Raw genomic sequence first — 15536 nt, forward strand, 5'->3', positions numbered from 1 at the left:
ACATTTCCTTATGATTAAAGTAAGAGAAACAAAAAATAAAAGCAAATTTTGTTATTAAAAAAGGGAGTATGTGCAACATTTATAAATGTTTTAAAATGTTTTGATATAATGTTTTTTTATATATATAGAATCTAACTCTGTCTCTTAGGCTGGAGTGCCGTGGCGAGATCTCAGCTCACTGCAACCTCCACCTCCTGGGTTTAAGTGATTCTCCGGCCTCAGCCTCTGGAGTAGCTGGGATTACAGGCATGTAACATCATGCCCAGCTAATTTTGTATTTTTAGTAGAGACAGGGTTTTACCATGTTGACCAGGCTGGTCTCAAACCCCTGACCTCAGGTGATCTGCTGGTCTTGGCCTCCCAAAGTGCTAGAATTACAGGCGTGAGCCACCTCAACTGGCCCTGATATAACATTTTTATGTGTGGATATTTCATAACAGATTGTATTCATCACAGTTCTCTAGAGGAACAGAACTAACAGGATGTATGTATATATGAAAGGGAGTTCATTAAGGAGAATTGACTCTCAATCACAGTGTAAAGTCCCACAATAGGCCGTCTGCAAGTTGAGGAGCAAGGAAGCCAGTGGTGGATCAGTCCAAGTCCCAGAACCTCAAAAATAGGGAAGCTGACAGTCCAGCCTTCAGTCTGTGGCCAAAGGCCCGAGAGCCTCTGGCAAACCACTGGTGTAAGTCCAAGGGTCCAAAAGTTGAAGAGCTTGGAGTTTGATGTTCAAGGGCAGGAGGCATCCAGCATGGGAGAAAGATGAAGGCCACAAAGACTCAGCAAGTCTGCTCTTCCCTCTTCTCCTGCCTGCTTTATCCTAGCCATGCTGGCAGCTGATTAGATGGTGTCCACCCAGATTGAGGGTGGGTCTGCCTCTCCCATTCCACTGACTCAAATGTTAATCTCCTTTGGCAACATCCTCACAGACACACTGAAGAATAATACTTCGCATCCTTCAATCCAATCAAGTTGACACTCATAATTAACCATCACACAGATGCAATAGTATCCATTGTTCAAGCTTTTTGGTTCTTAAAGTAATAATATAAGAGGGCAAACATGGGTGAATGTGAAGAAAGACTCTGAGATATGTGATATATTTCCTTGTAATTCTAAGAGACTTTTTGTGTGGGCGTGAAGTCAAATGAGAAATAATTTCTTTTGATTTTTGTTCCTATCCTAATTTATTTTCTATTTTGGTCATTTATAACAGAACCAGATCTACTTACTGTTTGTAACTCTTTATTTCTAAATGTTACTGGGAACTTCAAAATTTTTGAAAACTCTAATGACCTCTCTATGGCAATCAGAAAGATTTTCCTACATGCAAGGGGAAGCTAACTTTTTCGTAATAACAGAATACCTCCACAAATGTGGAGACCAGTGCCAGAAAACACCAGAGCTGTTTAGCTTGAATTCTTCTGGAACCTTCTCCAGACGCCTTTCTATTTTCCTCATGACTAAGTTCGGCCATCTTCCCTCTTTCTCTTTTTACCTTTGGACGCATTACTTTTTCATATTAACTCTATTTCTAGCTATAGTAACTCATATTAACGTTACTATAGCTATTCTCTGTTGTGCAGGATTTTGTGCAGCATGGGGCCTTCAGGGGGCATCCCAGGAGGAGTAAGATAGAGGACAGTCGGCACACAGCCAGAATTTCTGTCCAGTGCTACCCCACTTGGAAACCTGACCTCTTAAGTGGACTATTTCTTTGTGTTCTTTAAAATGGTTAGTGATGCTTTCCTTGATCTGAACAAGTAGGGTTTTTTTTCCACATTATACAGGAGATTTGAGTTTTCTTTCTTTCTTTCTCTCTTTCTCCCTTCCCTTCCCTTCCTTCCTTCTTTCCTTTTTTCTTTCTTTCTTTTTTTTTCTGAGACGGAATTCCGCTGTTGTTACCTAGGCTGGAGTGCGGTGGCACAATCTTGGCTCACCGCAACATCTGCCTCCCAGGTTCAAGCGATTCTCCTGCCTCAGCCTCCTAAGTAGCTGGGATTACAAGCATGTGCCACCAAGCCCGGCTAATATTGTATTTTTAGTAGAGACAGGGTTTCTCTGTGTTGGTCAGGGTGGTCTGGAACTCCTGATACCAGGTGACCCACCCCCACTTGGCCTCCCAAAGTGCTGGGATCACAGGCATGAGCCACCGTGCCCAGCCCTTCTTCCTTTATTTCTTGTGGTTTGCTAATCAAGCTGGCAGAAAGTTTAGGGCAATTCATGGCTACATTCAACTTCCAACATCAAGTAGCACCTTCTAGTGCTGAAATCCTACTGGCGGCTTGGCCTGTTGAAGACGTAACAAGTTTTCAGTGAAATTCTGTGTGTCCTTTGGGTTTATTACTAACAGCATGAAGAGAAATTGACTAGGCAAAATAAGCCACGTTGTCCGAGCTTTACCAGGTGAAAATCTTGGTTTGTGGTTATTTATTTGGTTATGAAATAAAATCATATACAAATGCATATGCATATGAAAATATACTTTTCATTAAAAAGTCCCAGAGTGTTCTGTCTTGTCTCTAGGCAGTAATTTGCACATTCTATATAGGTTTTCCGCATGTGTTTGTTTCAATCAAGCAAGCTTGGGGCTCAATCCCAAGCCACACAGTTGGTGGTAGAAGGCTGGAGGCTAGTCTACTATTTTAAGCAATATATCTGTAAAAGTCCTATTTTGAACCACTGTTGCTTGGGGATCTCTGTATTTGCTATCTCCTAGCCACACCTCCTGCACAGCATGATGCTAAGGGAGGTCAGCTTTTAACAACCTCACCCTGTTATAAATAACTAAAGATATTCTGTGAGCAAAAAGCTATTAAGGATGACTGCCTTATCTAGACAGTTGAAGATTTGTGAGTGAGACCACTGCTAAAACACTCCCCAAATTCATGGACGGGGTGCATTTGTACTCTTCCCAATCAAATTTAGGAACTAACATGACATTTTTCTGCAAAATATGTCTTACTCTATTGTGATTCTAAATTACAGGAGCAGCAGCCACACTCCAGAGAATTCCAGTGAATTGCACTATTTGTGCACAAAAAGCTGCTTAGAATGAAGGGTTAGTCTTTTCCATCATAAAAACATTTTATGTGATTGGCAAATCAGAAAGTGGTCAATCAGCAGACAGTTACAGAGATATTTTTCATCTCTAGTAACAGCAGGATGCTAACGGGAGAGTTAAGACGAAAAGGAAAAAAAAAATACATTGATTTGTTGACAGAGGCCTAGCAGCTGTCACAGTAAAACACGGTTCTCTTGCACTTAATCAATGTCAGTCTCCAACCCAATCGTTTTGTAGCCCAGATGAGAAGCAATCAAGAGGAACACCTTCATAAGCATGAAGCTTGCTAGATGGGGTTCAATGAAGTGTGTCGTTAAGCTTAGGCACTCAAAATGTGATGCATGACCCAAAGCTAATCAGAAACGCTTAACCCTTTGAAAGGAGGCAGCAATTACTTGCTTGTTTCTTTTTATTTCCTCTTTTTAAGATAGAAAATACATTTCTTACTTCATCTACAATTTTTAAGACACCTTGTGTCTGTTTTGATGTAAAATTATTTTCCTTGCTGGATAAGTTGAAGCGTAATCATTCATCATGTCTCCCTCTTAAAGTGTAGGGTGCTTACTTTAAACGCATCTCATTTCTCAGAAAGACAATGCAGGAACAGTGACTAATTTCACTACCCATTTTTTATGGTTTCTTCCTGTGTAGATATTTACTTCATCAAACAGTGCTTTTATTATTATTGCCCCTGGCCCAACGATAATGGCTTGAGATATTCATGTTTCCACAAATCAAGACAAGCTTAAAGCCCTCAATCATATTTCCTGTAGAATGAGATTTAATTTCATGTCAGTTTCCTTTTCTGATGACCAGTGAGGAAGATGCTCTGGGAAACAGAATGCTCATGACAGGTTCACTTAAATGGAGCGAAAACCTGAGCAATGTAGAGGAGATGGTGGCATTCCTGGGCCATCACACTCCTCTTCACCCAAGAGAAGTCAAGTCTTAAGGGCTTACGTTTCTTTCTAGCTCTCACAAAAATAGTACTCCTAGATTATGGTGGAGGGCGTTGGTTGAGTGTGGGCTATGAACTATCTGGGGAAAACCAAAAACACAAAAACCCTGTTTCCTTACTTATTGTGAATATCAAAGACCGAAGAATGTATTATCTGTCTTTTCTGTCATTTTTCATTTTATTTGCTCTCAGAAATAATCTGTGGGTTAAGGGAACGAGAGTGACAGAAAGAGAGTGTGGGTGAGGGAGAGTGAGAGACCAAAAGGCCTTGAGAGTATGCAATGAGAAAAACATGAAATGGAGATTGTAAAATATAAAATTCCTATACAGTAGTTCATGCTTGAGATTGCCAGAACAATTTTTAAACAAAAAATAGATAGGAAATTAAAATGTGCTTTCATAGGATTGTTGCTGGTAAATTTTTTTTCCCCCCACAATTTAGATACAACCTGTTAATGAGTAGATTATGATCATGAGAGTCATGAGCTTTTATGCAGGCTTTCTCACTGGTCAGGTAGGCCACAATGAATCAATGTTTTAATTAATGAGAGAGTTCAATTATTTACCCCAAACTCCAATTCTTTTTTTTTTTTTTTTTTTTTTTGAGACAGAGTCTTGCTCTGTTACCCAGGCTGGAGTGCAGTGGCACGATCTTGGTGCACTGCAAGCTCCACCTCCAGGGTTCACGCCATTCTCCTGCCTTTGCTTCTTGAGTAGCTGGGACTACAGGTGCCTGCCACCACGCCCAGCTAATTTGTGTGTGTGTGTGTGTGTGTGTGTGTGTGTGTGTGTTTAGTAGACATGGGGTTTCATCATGTTAGCCAGGATGGTCTCGATATCCTGACCTCACGATCTACCCATCTCAGCCTCCCAAAGTGCTGGGATTACAGGTGTGAGGCACTGCACCCGGCCTCCAAACTCCAATTTTTATTTGACATATGATATGGTTTGGCTCTGTCTCCCCACTGAAATCTCACATTGTAGCTCCCATAATTCCCACATATTATGGGAGGGACCCTGTGGGAGATAATTGTCTCATGGGGGCAGGTCTTTCCCATGCTGTTCTTGTGATAGTGAGTAAGTGTCACAAGATCTGATGGTTTTACAATGGAAGTTTCCCTGCACAAGTTCTCTCTGTTTGCCTGCTGCCATCCATGTAAGACATGGTTCCTCTTTGCCTTTCATCATGATTGTGAGGCTTCCCCAGCCACTTGGAACTGTAAGTCCATTACCTCTTTCTTTTGTAAATTGCCCAGTCTTGGGTATGTCTTTATCAGCAAAGTGAGAGTAAACTAACACAACATACAAATACTTTTAATATCTTTTCCACATTTGTGAGAGTTTGGTTTCTAATATACAGAAATCACAATTTATTCTGACTAGTAAAATGAAAACAAAACAAGACAAAAATTTAAAAATAGGGTGGAGGGGCTGAGCATGGTGGTTTATTCCTAAAATTCTAGCATATTTAGGGGGCCAAGGCAGGAGGATCACTTGAGTCCAGGAGTTCAAGACCAGCCTGGGGCAACATAGCAAGACCTCATCTCTACAAAAAAAATTGTGAAAAGTGGATGGGTGTGGTGGCATACAGTTGTAGCCCTAGTTACTTGTGAGGCTGAGGAGGGAGGATCATTTGAGTCCAGGAGTTTGAGGTTACAGTGAGCTATGGTTGCACCTCTGCACTCCAGCTTAGAAGACTGAGCAAGATCCTGTCTCTAAAAATAATAATAATAAATTAATTAAAAATAAAAGTAGGATGAAGGACCAAAGAGATTTTTATGTGTCTTTGCATGTGGATATGACTGCATAAAGCAGAAGAAATGCAGGACCATTACTATAAAGAATATACTCAAGTTTTTAAGTGAGCAAGAGACAGATCATGGAAATGTATCATTTAGTAACTGTTGTAGGACTTTCTCCTTAGGTCAGCTAAAAGAGGTGCTCTTGTCACACAACCATGAAAGATTAGGCTTGCAGACACTTTGAAGGGTGAGAAGGACAGGGTTTATTGAGTGAAAAGGGAAATAAGGGCTTTCAACAAAGCAAGAGTCCTGCTAGCAGGCTTCCACCTCACAAATTGAAACCCTGGTTACCACCCCAGAACAGGAGAGGCCAAGTTCTTCCCCACTGCAAATGGCACAAAATTCCCAAAGCTCCACCGCAATGCACACTCCTCCCAGTGGGCAGACCTGTCAGAGGTTCTGCAGGGACCCCTTTCTACTTGGCTGTCTCATAATCACTTTTTACAAATTCAAGACATGTAAGAAACCATTGATACTTTTCTTTGTTGTGAACTGTCATCGTCTTTCCTTCCTTTTTTGTTATTATTAAATATAAAATAATATTTTAAATAATTTCACAGGGTATTTATGACCCCTGTCTCTCTAAGCCATTTTGACTTCATAAATTCTTAAGTTACTCACAATAGCAAGTTCTTCTTTGACAAACATATTTAGGAGCAGAGCTCTGGAGATTGTGGAGAGATAATATATTGATAAATCCTTACCACCCTTTTCTCTTAAGATTTTGACCAACTTCCCCTCTCGAAATGTCCAGATCCAAAGGATTTATCATCTACCAAGTTACATGAGAGAGTATAGTACAGAGAATCTGTACCACCTGCATTCTTGTCTAGCCTAGTCTTATATTTGCACCTTAACGGGGTGTTAGCGCTTTTATTTGGCATATCCAATACTTCTTTAATGCTGGAGCTTTTGTCTCCAAAAGCCCTCATGGAAAATGTTTATTTTCATCCTTATCAGTACTACTCCAATATTTATCAGTTCTGAAGTGTTAGATTATCTTTATTATCAATTTGTCAGGGCCTAGTCTAAAAAGACATTGATTGATAGTCACTGAAATGCTACTATGGAGACTAGGAATTCAACTTGGATAAAGATGGGCTGTTTACATTGTCTGGACACAATTAGACAAGCATTGTTAAGTGCTTTTTTCCCCTAACAAGGAGACCTGTTAGACATCTGAATAATGGCATAGCCCGCTACATGGATGAATGAGACAAGCATTTCACATGCAGCTCCCAGTGAGGTGATGGGAAACTCCAATGGGATAGGAGCCACTGGCTTTACATACTGGAGTATACATGTGTTATATCTGATTATGAAAATTTCAAACATATACAAGAGTAGAGAGAAAAGTGAAATGAATGACCTGGACACCTATCCCCTATATTTCACAATGGTTACTCTTTAGCTATATTTTCTTTATAGAACAAAAACATAACACATTTTTTCTTTTTTCTGCTTAAGTAAAACAGGTGTGTTTTGAATATGTGTGTTCTTGTATTAGTCTGTTGTCACGCTGCTAATAAAGACATACCCAAGACTGAGTAATTTATAAAGAAAAAGAGGTTTAATGGACTCACAGTTTCATATGGCTATGAAGGCCTCACAATCATGGCAGAAGGCGAGAAGGAGCAAAGTCAGGTCTTACATGGCAGCAGGTTGTGCAGGGGAACTCCCATTTATAAATCCATCAGATCCCATGAGACTTATTCACTATCATGAGAACAGCATGGGAAAGACCCACCTCCATGATTCAATTACCTCCCATGTGGTCCCTCCTGCAACATATGGGAATTATGGGAGCTACAATTCAAGATGAGATTTTGGTGGGGACACAGCCAAATCATATCAGTTCTATACTACAGAAGATGTCTATTTTGAAATCACTGCTGCATTATATCCATTGTGTGTTTAGCTCATTTTCACTGGAGTTGTCAGAGACAAAGCATCTCACATGATACATCAAGTAAATGTTAAGGATCTTAAATGTCATTTTTATTGTAATCACATTTTTTATTTTTCATTTGAGGATAGAGTTTTATAATGGTATTAGCTATTCATGGAAAATATGGTTAAAATTGCTAACATTCATTGTCTTAGTCCATTCAGGCTGCTATCATAAAAATACCATAGACTGGGTGGCTTATATACAGAAGAAATTTATTTCTCACAGTTTTGGAGGCTGGGAAGTTCAAGATCAAGGTGTTGGTAGATTTGGTGTCTGATAAGGGACCTCTTTCTGATTTATAGGCAGCCATCTTCTCACTGTAACCTCACATGGAGGAAAGGGCAAGGGAGCTTCCTGGGGTCTCTTTTAAAACAGCACTAATTTCCTTCATGACGGTGCCATCCCCATGGCCTAATTACCTCCCAGAGATCCCCACCTCTAAATGCAATCCCATTGGGGGTTAGGATTTCAACATATAAATCTGAGGTGCACATAAACATTCAGTCCATAACATATATGCTGTACAAATTGGAATATCTAGTCCAAGTTCTTGGGTAGATATATTTTTGCTAATATTAAATTTTTAAATTCACAGAACACAGAGAGAGATGCATAAGATGCAATGAAGGGAAACCAAGGCTTGAATCTAGTGTCCCTTTAGCTCTAAGAGGGTTTCCAAAAACTAGAGGAGGACAACTTAGATATACCTGAAAACCGTACAGTACATTTTTGCCTCCTGGGGAAACATTGTTCACATTGGGATACATCTGGCTAATTCTTTATTTGCTTTAAATACTGATTAAAACTATTAATACCTATGGAGTTATCAGCTATGTTTGCTCCCAACTTGGAGACTGAAATTATCATTGTCTTAATCTTTCCTAGGTTGTAGATCACTTCTCTTTTTCTTCTACTTCATTTGACTTGATTCTTATCTATGACTAAGGCTACAAACTATAGCCTTATTCCCACCAGTATTTGCAACATTCTCTGAATATTTGCACCCCAGTCTGCTTTCCTCACGACCTTAATTGTGATCAATAAAATATGTTCTTACATTTTAATTTAAAGAAAACTTTTCGATGTAGTCTGCTCATATGTTGGCTCAGCCCTAAGGTTTCCGTATTGAGCAATTGATCTTATTGCGCTCCTTTGAAAGATGGTGGATGTGTGTGTTGGCTAACTGTGCCTCAGTTTATACTTCTGAACAGTGGACTGGCAAGAATTCTGAGCTGAGGTTTCTCCAGAGACAATACTGTTACCATAACTGAGTGAGTTAGGGTTAAAGTAAGGTTAAGCACCTAGTGCGCAACTTAACTAACACATGGTAGGTGTTCTATAAATGTCAACGTTTCACCCATTTTCTGCCTATCAGAGACAAAGGGAAAATGGAAGAGGATGGGAAAGAGAGACTCTAATATGTGTTGTACTACAAGATTTTTCAGATTCAATATAGTAGAGATTTTGTCCTTTCACAACTGCCCACATTCTCTTGTTGAATTTAGCCGTTGCCTTAGCTGTGCTTACCTGTGGAGGGAAGCATGGGTGACAGCTGCCTTCAGCAGTTTGCTCAGAACTGAATTTAGATGTGTGATTGCCATACCATAGAGGCCCTAGAAACTCTCAGTAGGGCTAACACATCTTCCATTTGGATTACTAAACCGAAATCTTCCGCTTGCTGGCATCTCTGAGATTCTACAATGTAGAAAAGGAAAATCCTCATGTCCATTACAATCAATAAACAGTTTCTGAACATCTCCAGTGACATATCACTAAGCTCTCAGAGGGTTACAGAAATGACTCACATATAGATATTTCTTTCCATTCAGCAGACACACACACGCGCACACACACACACACACACACACACACACTCTTAGTCACAGTCTGAAAGGATGGCAGTATGACTTCAGATTTACGAAGTTTGGTCTGTTCATGTATAACATGCTATATTCCCAGATGACATACTAAAGAGTCTCCTACATAATTGTCACATCCATTTGCTCCCAGTTCTCTTTATATTTTTATTTAAGGTAAATGGCTCACAAGTGCTCTCAGTTGACACATTTTTTGTTTGTTTGCACATGAAAGCATGTGGAATGAGCAGGCATGGAGGGAGACTGGCATGAAGGTCCATGGAGCCGGTGAAGAGAGCATGGGCTCCATGCTAAAGGGAAAAATTATTAGAAATCAGGTTTACCAAATCTTTTCCTCAATGTGTTATTAAAAAGGAAGGTGCACAGGTTTTTAGTTATTTAGTCACCTCTATATGCAAAGCATTTGAAAAGTAACTCTGAAAGTTATTTGATCAATGGAAAGCGATGAATCATCACATTTCAATAATGCCGTATGTATGGGGATGATAAATGAGCAAGTGATTGGTGTTGGGGTAATGAAAGGAAATGCAAGCAATGCAGATGTTGCTCAGCTCTAATGGTAAGGCACATTTGTTAAGAAATTCCCACTCAAGCTTTATTTATTTCCCCTTCCTCCACTCACCATCTATCTTATCTTGTTGCTTAATTACAGCCCAAAGTAGTTTTAGGAGGTTACGGTCAAGTGTTGCAGAAATATAACTGTTAACTTTTTCTCTCATTTTCTGTGTTTTCTTTTAAGTTTTATATAAGTGTGTTCCTATTTTCGATGCTCTTTTATGCTTAGTTCTTATGTGAAATTTTTATTTTATTTGAATGTAAAACTTCTTTACATTTAGCATTGAGTATTGTACAGTCTTGGTTTGTGGTTTAATTTATAATAACTAGGTAACAAAGTTAGAACTCTGAATAGCTTCAGAATAAATATTGGATTTCCAAATCCATTCTTGCCAAATGAAAAGTCATGTTTGTGTTAGTGACATAGCTAAAGAGAAGAGATTAATGGGAGATGTTTTAGATAAGAAAAGAATAAAAATAAGGGTCCAATCAATGTACATCCTATGGAAAAGATAAATAATATTTCTGAAATTATTTAGAGAATAATTTTTCTCAAAAATTGAGCATGTTGTGTTTGAAAAAATATCAAAATTGTTTGTGCTGTGTTTTTCCTTTCTTGTTTGGTATAGCTTATGGTAAGCAAGGAAAGAAAAATATACTGTATTTTACCATATTTTTTCTAGAGTAAGATTATGAATGTTGTATGAGCAGAAGAATAATTTTGAATCAATTTGGGCTGCCCTCAACTCTCTCCCCTACCCCAGAGCTAGTTTTTAAACTATATAAAACATTGGTCTGGAGTCCACTAAGAGTTTATTATGTATCAACTATACACACCTTCTGTTGCTATAGGGTGTGGAAACTTGAGTGCAAATGAGAGGATATGGTTTCATTAGTTTACTGTGATTGCTGTAACAAATTAACACAAACTTGGTGGCTTAAAACAACAGAAATGTATTCTCTCACAATTCTGCAGGTCACAGTCTGAAATTAAAGGGTGTTGGCAGGGTCACGCTCTCTCTGAAGGCTCCAGGGAGGACTTTCTCTTTACCTCTTTCAGCTTCTGGTGGTATTCCTTGGCTTGTGGATGTAATCACTCCAGTCTCAGCCTCTGTCTTCACAGGACCTTCTCCTCTTCTCCCTGTGTGTCTCCGGTAAGGACACTTGTCACTGGATTTAGCTCTTACCTGGATAAGATCACATTCACACACTCCAGGAATTACAGCATGGGCATATCTTTTTGGTTGCACTATTCCATCCTCCATAATGACTTAGGTGAAGCTGTGTTATCAAGGCTGCTAAAAAATATTCAGAGTTGAGATGTGATGTAGTAAACTGCATCAAAAATAGTGGAAAAGTCATTTTCCACTTTGTAGAACCTTCCCCATATTTTACTTTGACCATCTTTTCTCAGCACTACCCCCAGCTTGTCTGCTTCCTCTTACTAAGCCAACAAAGCTTGCCTTGCAGCTAGACTCATGTCTGCTACATAGTATGCATCTGACGAATAATTGGTAAATGAATGGAAATGAACTTTCTGTTTTATAGGTTTTATTATGGAAGCAATATGTGGTTTTTGAAAGTTCCAAAATATGATTTGGAATTATACTTATAATATTAAAGTAGCTTTTTTTGAAGGACCTATTTCCCAAATATTCAGTCACTTCTCCAAGTGTGATATGTCCCACCAAGTAATGGTCACTTTTAGAAATACAAAATCAATGAATCTTTTGGACCAGGAGAGAGGCATGCTAAATCCACACGTAAGGATTGTACAAAGGGACAGAACTAACATCTAGAGCATCCTAAATTAGCTAAATGAGGGTGTACAAGAGGAGTTTTAGAAAAAGTGGGCATCAGTAGGGAAGACCATGAGGAACTTGGTGAGAGTCCTGTTTGTAGAAAGTGAATTGATTCCAGAGATTGGGATGATTAGATGGATTATATTGTTTAGTTTCTTTTTTTAATAAAAATAAAAATAACTGTTTTTTTCTACCTTCCATTATAAAGATATTATTAAACTATCTTTACCTACAGAAACATAAGGAAGAAAACAATTCCTGTAACTTTACAACTCAGAAATAAATTTGTGTATGCCTGTGTGGCTTGAATGAGTATTCCTCCAAAATTCTTACGTTGAGATTTAAACCTCAAGGTGATGGTATCAAGATGTGGGGCCTTTGGGGAAGTGATTGTCATGAGGGCTTCCCTTTTATGAAGGTGGTTGAAGGTATCACTCTAAGACCATTTTTGCTCTTTGCTCTTCCATCCCTTCCACCATGTGAGGACACTTAGATGGTGCCATTTTTGCGGAACTAACCCTTACCATACACCAAATCTGCCAGTGCCTTAATCTTGGATTTTCCAGGCTTCAGAAGGGAAGTTTCTGTTGCTTACTCACTCTTAGACATTTTGTTATAGCAGCACAAACAGACTCAGATAATATCTAAGGACAGTTTACAGCTAAAGGTTGTTGTTCTGGAGGGAAAGTTGAATTGATAGAGAAGAAGAGAAGTGAATCCTTCAGCTGCAGAATCAGAACCAACCATAAGTAGTAGGGAGTCTAGATGAATCCTGAGGTCAAATGCCAGAGAAAATAGAAACAAAACAAAACAGGAACTGTGTTGCAAGATGAGGTAGGGCAAGTGGTTTATAAGGTTTGCTTTTGTATAGTGCTAGTAGCTTGCCATGACAACAGTCCTGGTAGGTCAGAGGAGCTGAGAAGTATCAGATAGCATGAGATTCAGGAGAAATTAGTAGGGGAGTAGAAAGGAGATTCACTGGGCTGGGCGTGGTGGCTCACGCCTGTAATCCTAGCACTTTGGGAGTCCAACGCGGGCAGATCACCTGAGGTCAGGAGTTTAAGACCAGCCTGCCCAACATGGTGAAACCCCGTCTCTACTAAAAATTAAGAAAAAAAAAAAATCAGCTGGGCATGGTGGCGGGTGCCTGTAAACCCAGCTACTCAGGAGGCTGAGGCAGGGGAATTGCTTGAACCCCGGAGGCGGAGGTTGCAGTGAGCCGAGATCACGCCATTACACTCCAGCCTGGGCAACAAGAGCAAAACTGTCTCAAAAAAAAAAAATAAATAAAAAGGATATTCACTAATTTTAAGAAATTATTGAAGCAATAATTTAATCACGCCAAGATTAACATGGCAAATAATTATCGTAATTGTTTCCATACCAGAATATTTATTACTTTATTTAATGATTTGTAGCCGGATTACTTCTAAAAACGTTTGCAACAGTTTTCAAACTAGAATTGTTTGTAATTGCACATAATTGTTATCATATTGTCCTGGGTCTGGCCTTGCTACCTAAGTCACTATTTCTTATTTGGAGGAAAGGAAATTGAACTTTGAGTGGATTCTGATGCACACCTAGTGTTAAGAGCCACTGTTCTGGGGTGGCTGCACTCTGAGTGGAAGCAGTTCTCAGTGCCAGGGGTATGGGTTGATTTGAGGAGCAAGATTGAAGCCCATGAGATGTCATTGGTAGAAACAATCAAGGTCATTGGGGTTAAGCTTCAGTTTGTGGGAGCCATAATGAGGAAGCCATTTTGGAGATTTGGACCAAGAGCCCTGGTCATGGGGATAGTCAGACAGAACAGCCACACACATTTGGGATTAGGTACAGTGGCAGCCTTGTGAGTTGTCACGAAAGCCTCAGAGGACTAAATTCTCCCCAGACACAGAAGATGCTTCCAGGCTTGAGTGTTCATAGGGCAGCTGTGCCTATCCCACTGCCAGGCTAGATGTTCATGGGTGTGTGAACTAGCAGGGGCAGAACTTTAGCACCTGTGTCTGGGCAGGACAGGGGCTGGCAGGAAGAGACACATCTGGAACTAAGACTTGTTCAGCTGCTCTTTTTGTTTGGAGGATTAATGGAGCTTGCCATTGCCTGAGTTATCCTCTTTGCTGGGGAGAATGACTGCTGAATGCATAACAAAAAAGGATGCATTTTCATAGAATTTGAGGTACCCTCTTAATTCCTAAGCCCAGCATGCTTAGAATTATCTTCAGCACCACCTACTTCAAATCTGACATCTAGTCAGCTATTTGGTAAAGCAAACTCACTCACTTTTTAGTAGACAGTGAAATAAAAAGTTGTGTGTTGTGTGTGTACTATATGTTGTGCATGTACGTGTCTGTGTCAGAAGTAGAGGTGATGAAGAGGTGAAAAGTTCTTGGGAAAAACAGCCAAATTCTCTGTGGATATAAACAGCAAAACCACTGTACCACCACCAGTTAAAGTACAAATAGCAGTTTGGTTAAATGAAGCTATCAAAAAATGATTTCATGTCACTTAAGATTAAAGATAATCTAAATCAAGGGTATATAAAAACAATACTAAGATATATTCGCTACTTCAGAGTCAAGGGTTTTTGTTTGTTTTCGAGGTTGGAAAGAAATACTAAAGAGAATTTGGAAATTGAGGAAAGTAAATCTCTATAAAGGTTAGATTGTAAAGGACAATGGCAGTTTTCAGGTTCGGCCTAAGGAGAGTATGATACGGCGTGGTTGCGGGCACTCCCATGTGCCGATTAGCGATGATGAAAAGCAGAGGATGACAGGCCTTTAGCAGTGATTATTGCTGATGGGTGAAGGAGGATTCCTGGGATTCAGGGCAGGCCAGGTCTCTGACACAGCTTTCGGCTCACTGACTTTCAATCCTCACAGGTCAACGTGGCCTGATCGGTCATCTTCAATTCAGGGTAATAGCAGTAATTTTCGCTTTATTCATTTTTGCCTCTTGGCTGGAGATTCTTTAGCACATCACTTAGTGAAGGCCTTGGCCAGTTGCTGTCAGCTTTTGATGAAAAGAAGACTTTTGATTGTGACTAGCATTTTAAACTCTCATATCTGCCTTTGACTCAATCAGTTATTTTCTGGGTTAGTTTACATGGATTTATATTGGAACAGATGATCCATCTATCCTTCCTGTTTCTCTCCCTTCCTTCCCTACCCCAATTTCTCTCACTGTCTCTCTTTTTTTCCCTATTATCTGTCCAGAAATATTTTTACCATATGACATACATAGGCAAAAATAAATTATGACATTTTGGGAAAATATCAGCTGCCCTTTCCTTACATGCTAATATTCTAAAGCTGAGTATTTTTGTCCTGTGGAAAATCTGAACAATTAAGGAATACAGTGGCCATAGTGAGTGTGGTTTCTATAAAACATTTTCAGATCTACGTGGGTGACTGATTTCACAGGAGCACCCTCTTAATTGATTCACACATTTCTCCATGCAAATTCCCTTAGCCTTATCTATAATGGACTCATACCTAAAGTTTTACAGAAAATGTATCTTAAAGAGT

At 39.5% G+C, this 15536-nt stretch overlaps 1 long non-coding RNA gene across 6 annotated transcripts in view; it reads left to right on the forward strand.

The window, feature by feature from the left end:
• Positions 1-15536, forward strand: part of LOC105498735 (uncharacterized) — a 234283-nt gene that overhangs the window by 60887 nt on the left and 157860 nt on the right. The window contains exon 8 of one of the 6 annotated variants that reach the window (XR_011612402.1): positions 11271-11364. The exons of the other annotated variants lie outside the window; for them this stretch is intronic. This is a non-coding gene — a long non-coding RNA (uncharacterized lncRNA). The remainder of the gene's footprint in view (positions 1-11270; positions 11365-15536) is intronic. 6 annotated transcript variants of the gene reach the window in all.

The sequence above is a fragment of the Macaca nemestrina genome, chromosome 14 (genome assembly GCF_043159975.1).
Source record: "Macaca nemestrina isolate mMacNem1 chromosome 14, mMacNem.hap1, whole genome shotgun sequence".
NCBI classification, from domain to species: Eukaryota; Metazoa; Chordata; class Mammalia; order Primates; family Cercopithecidae; genus Macaca; species Macaca nemestrina.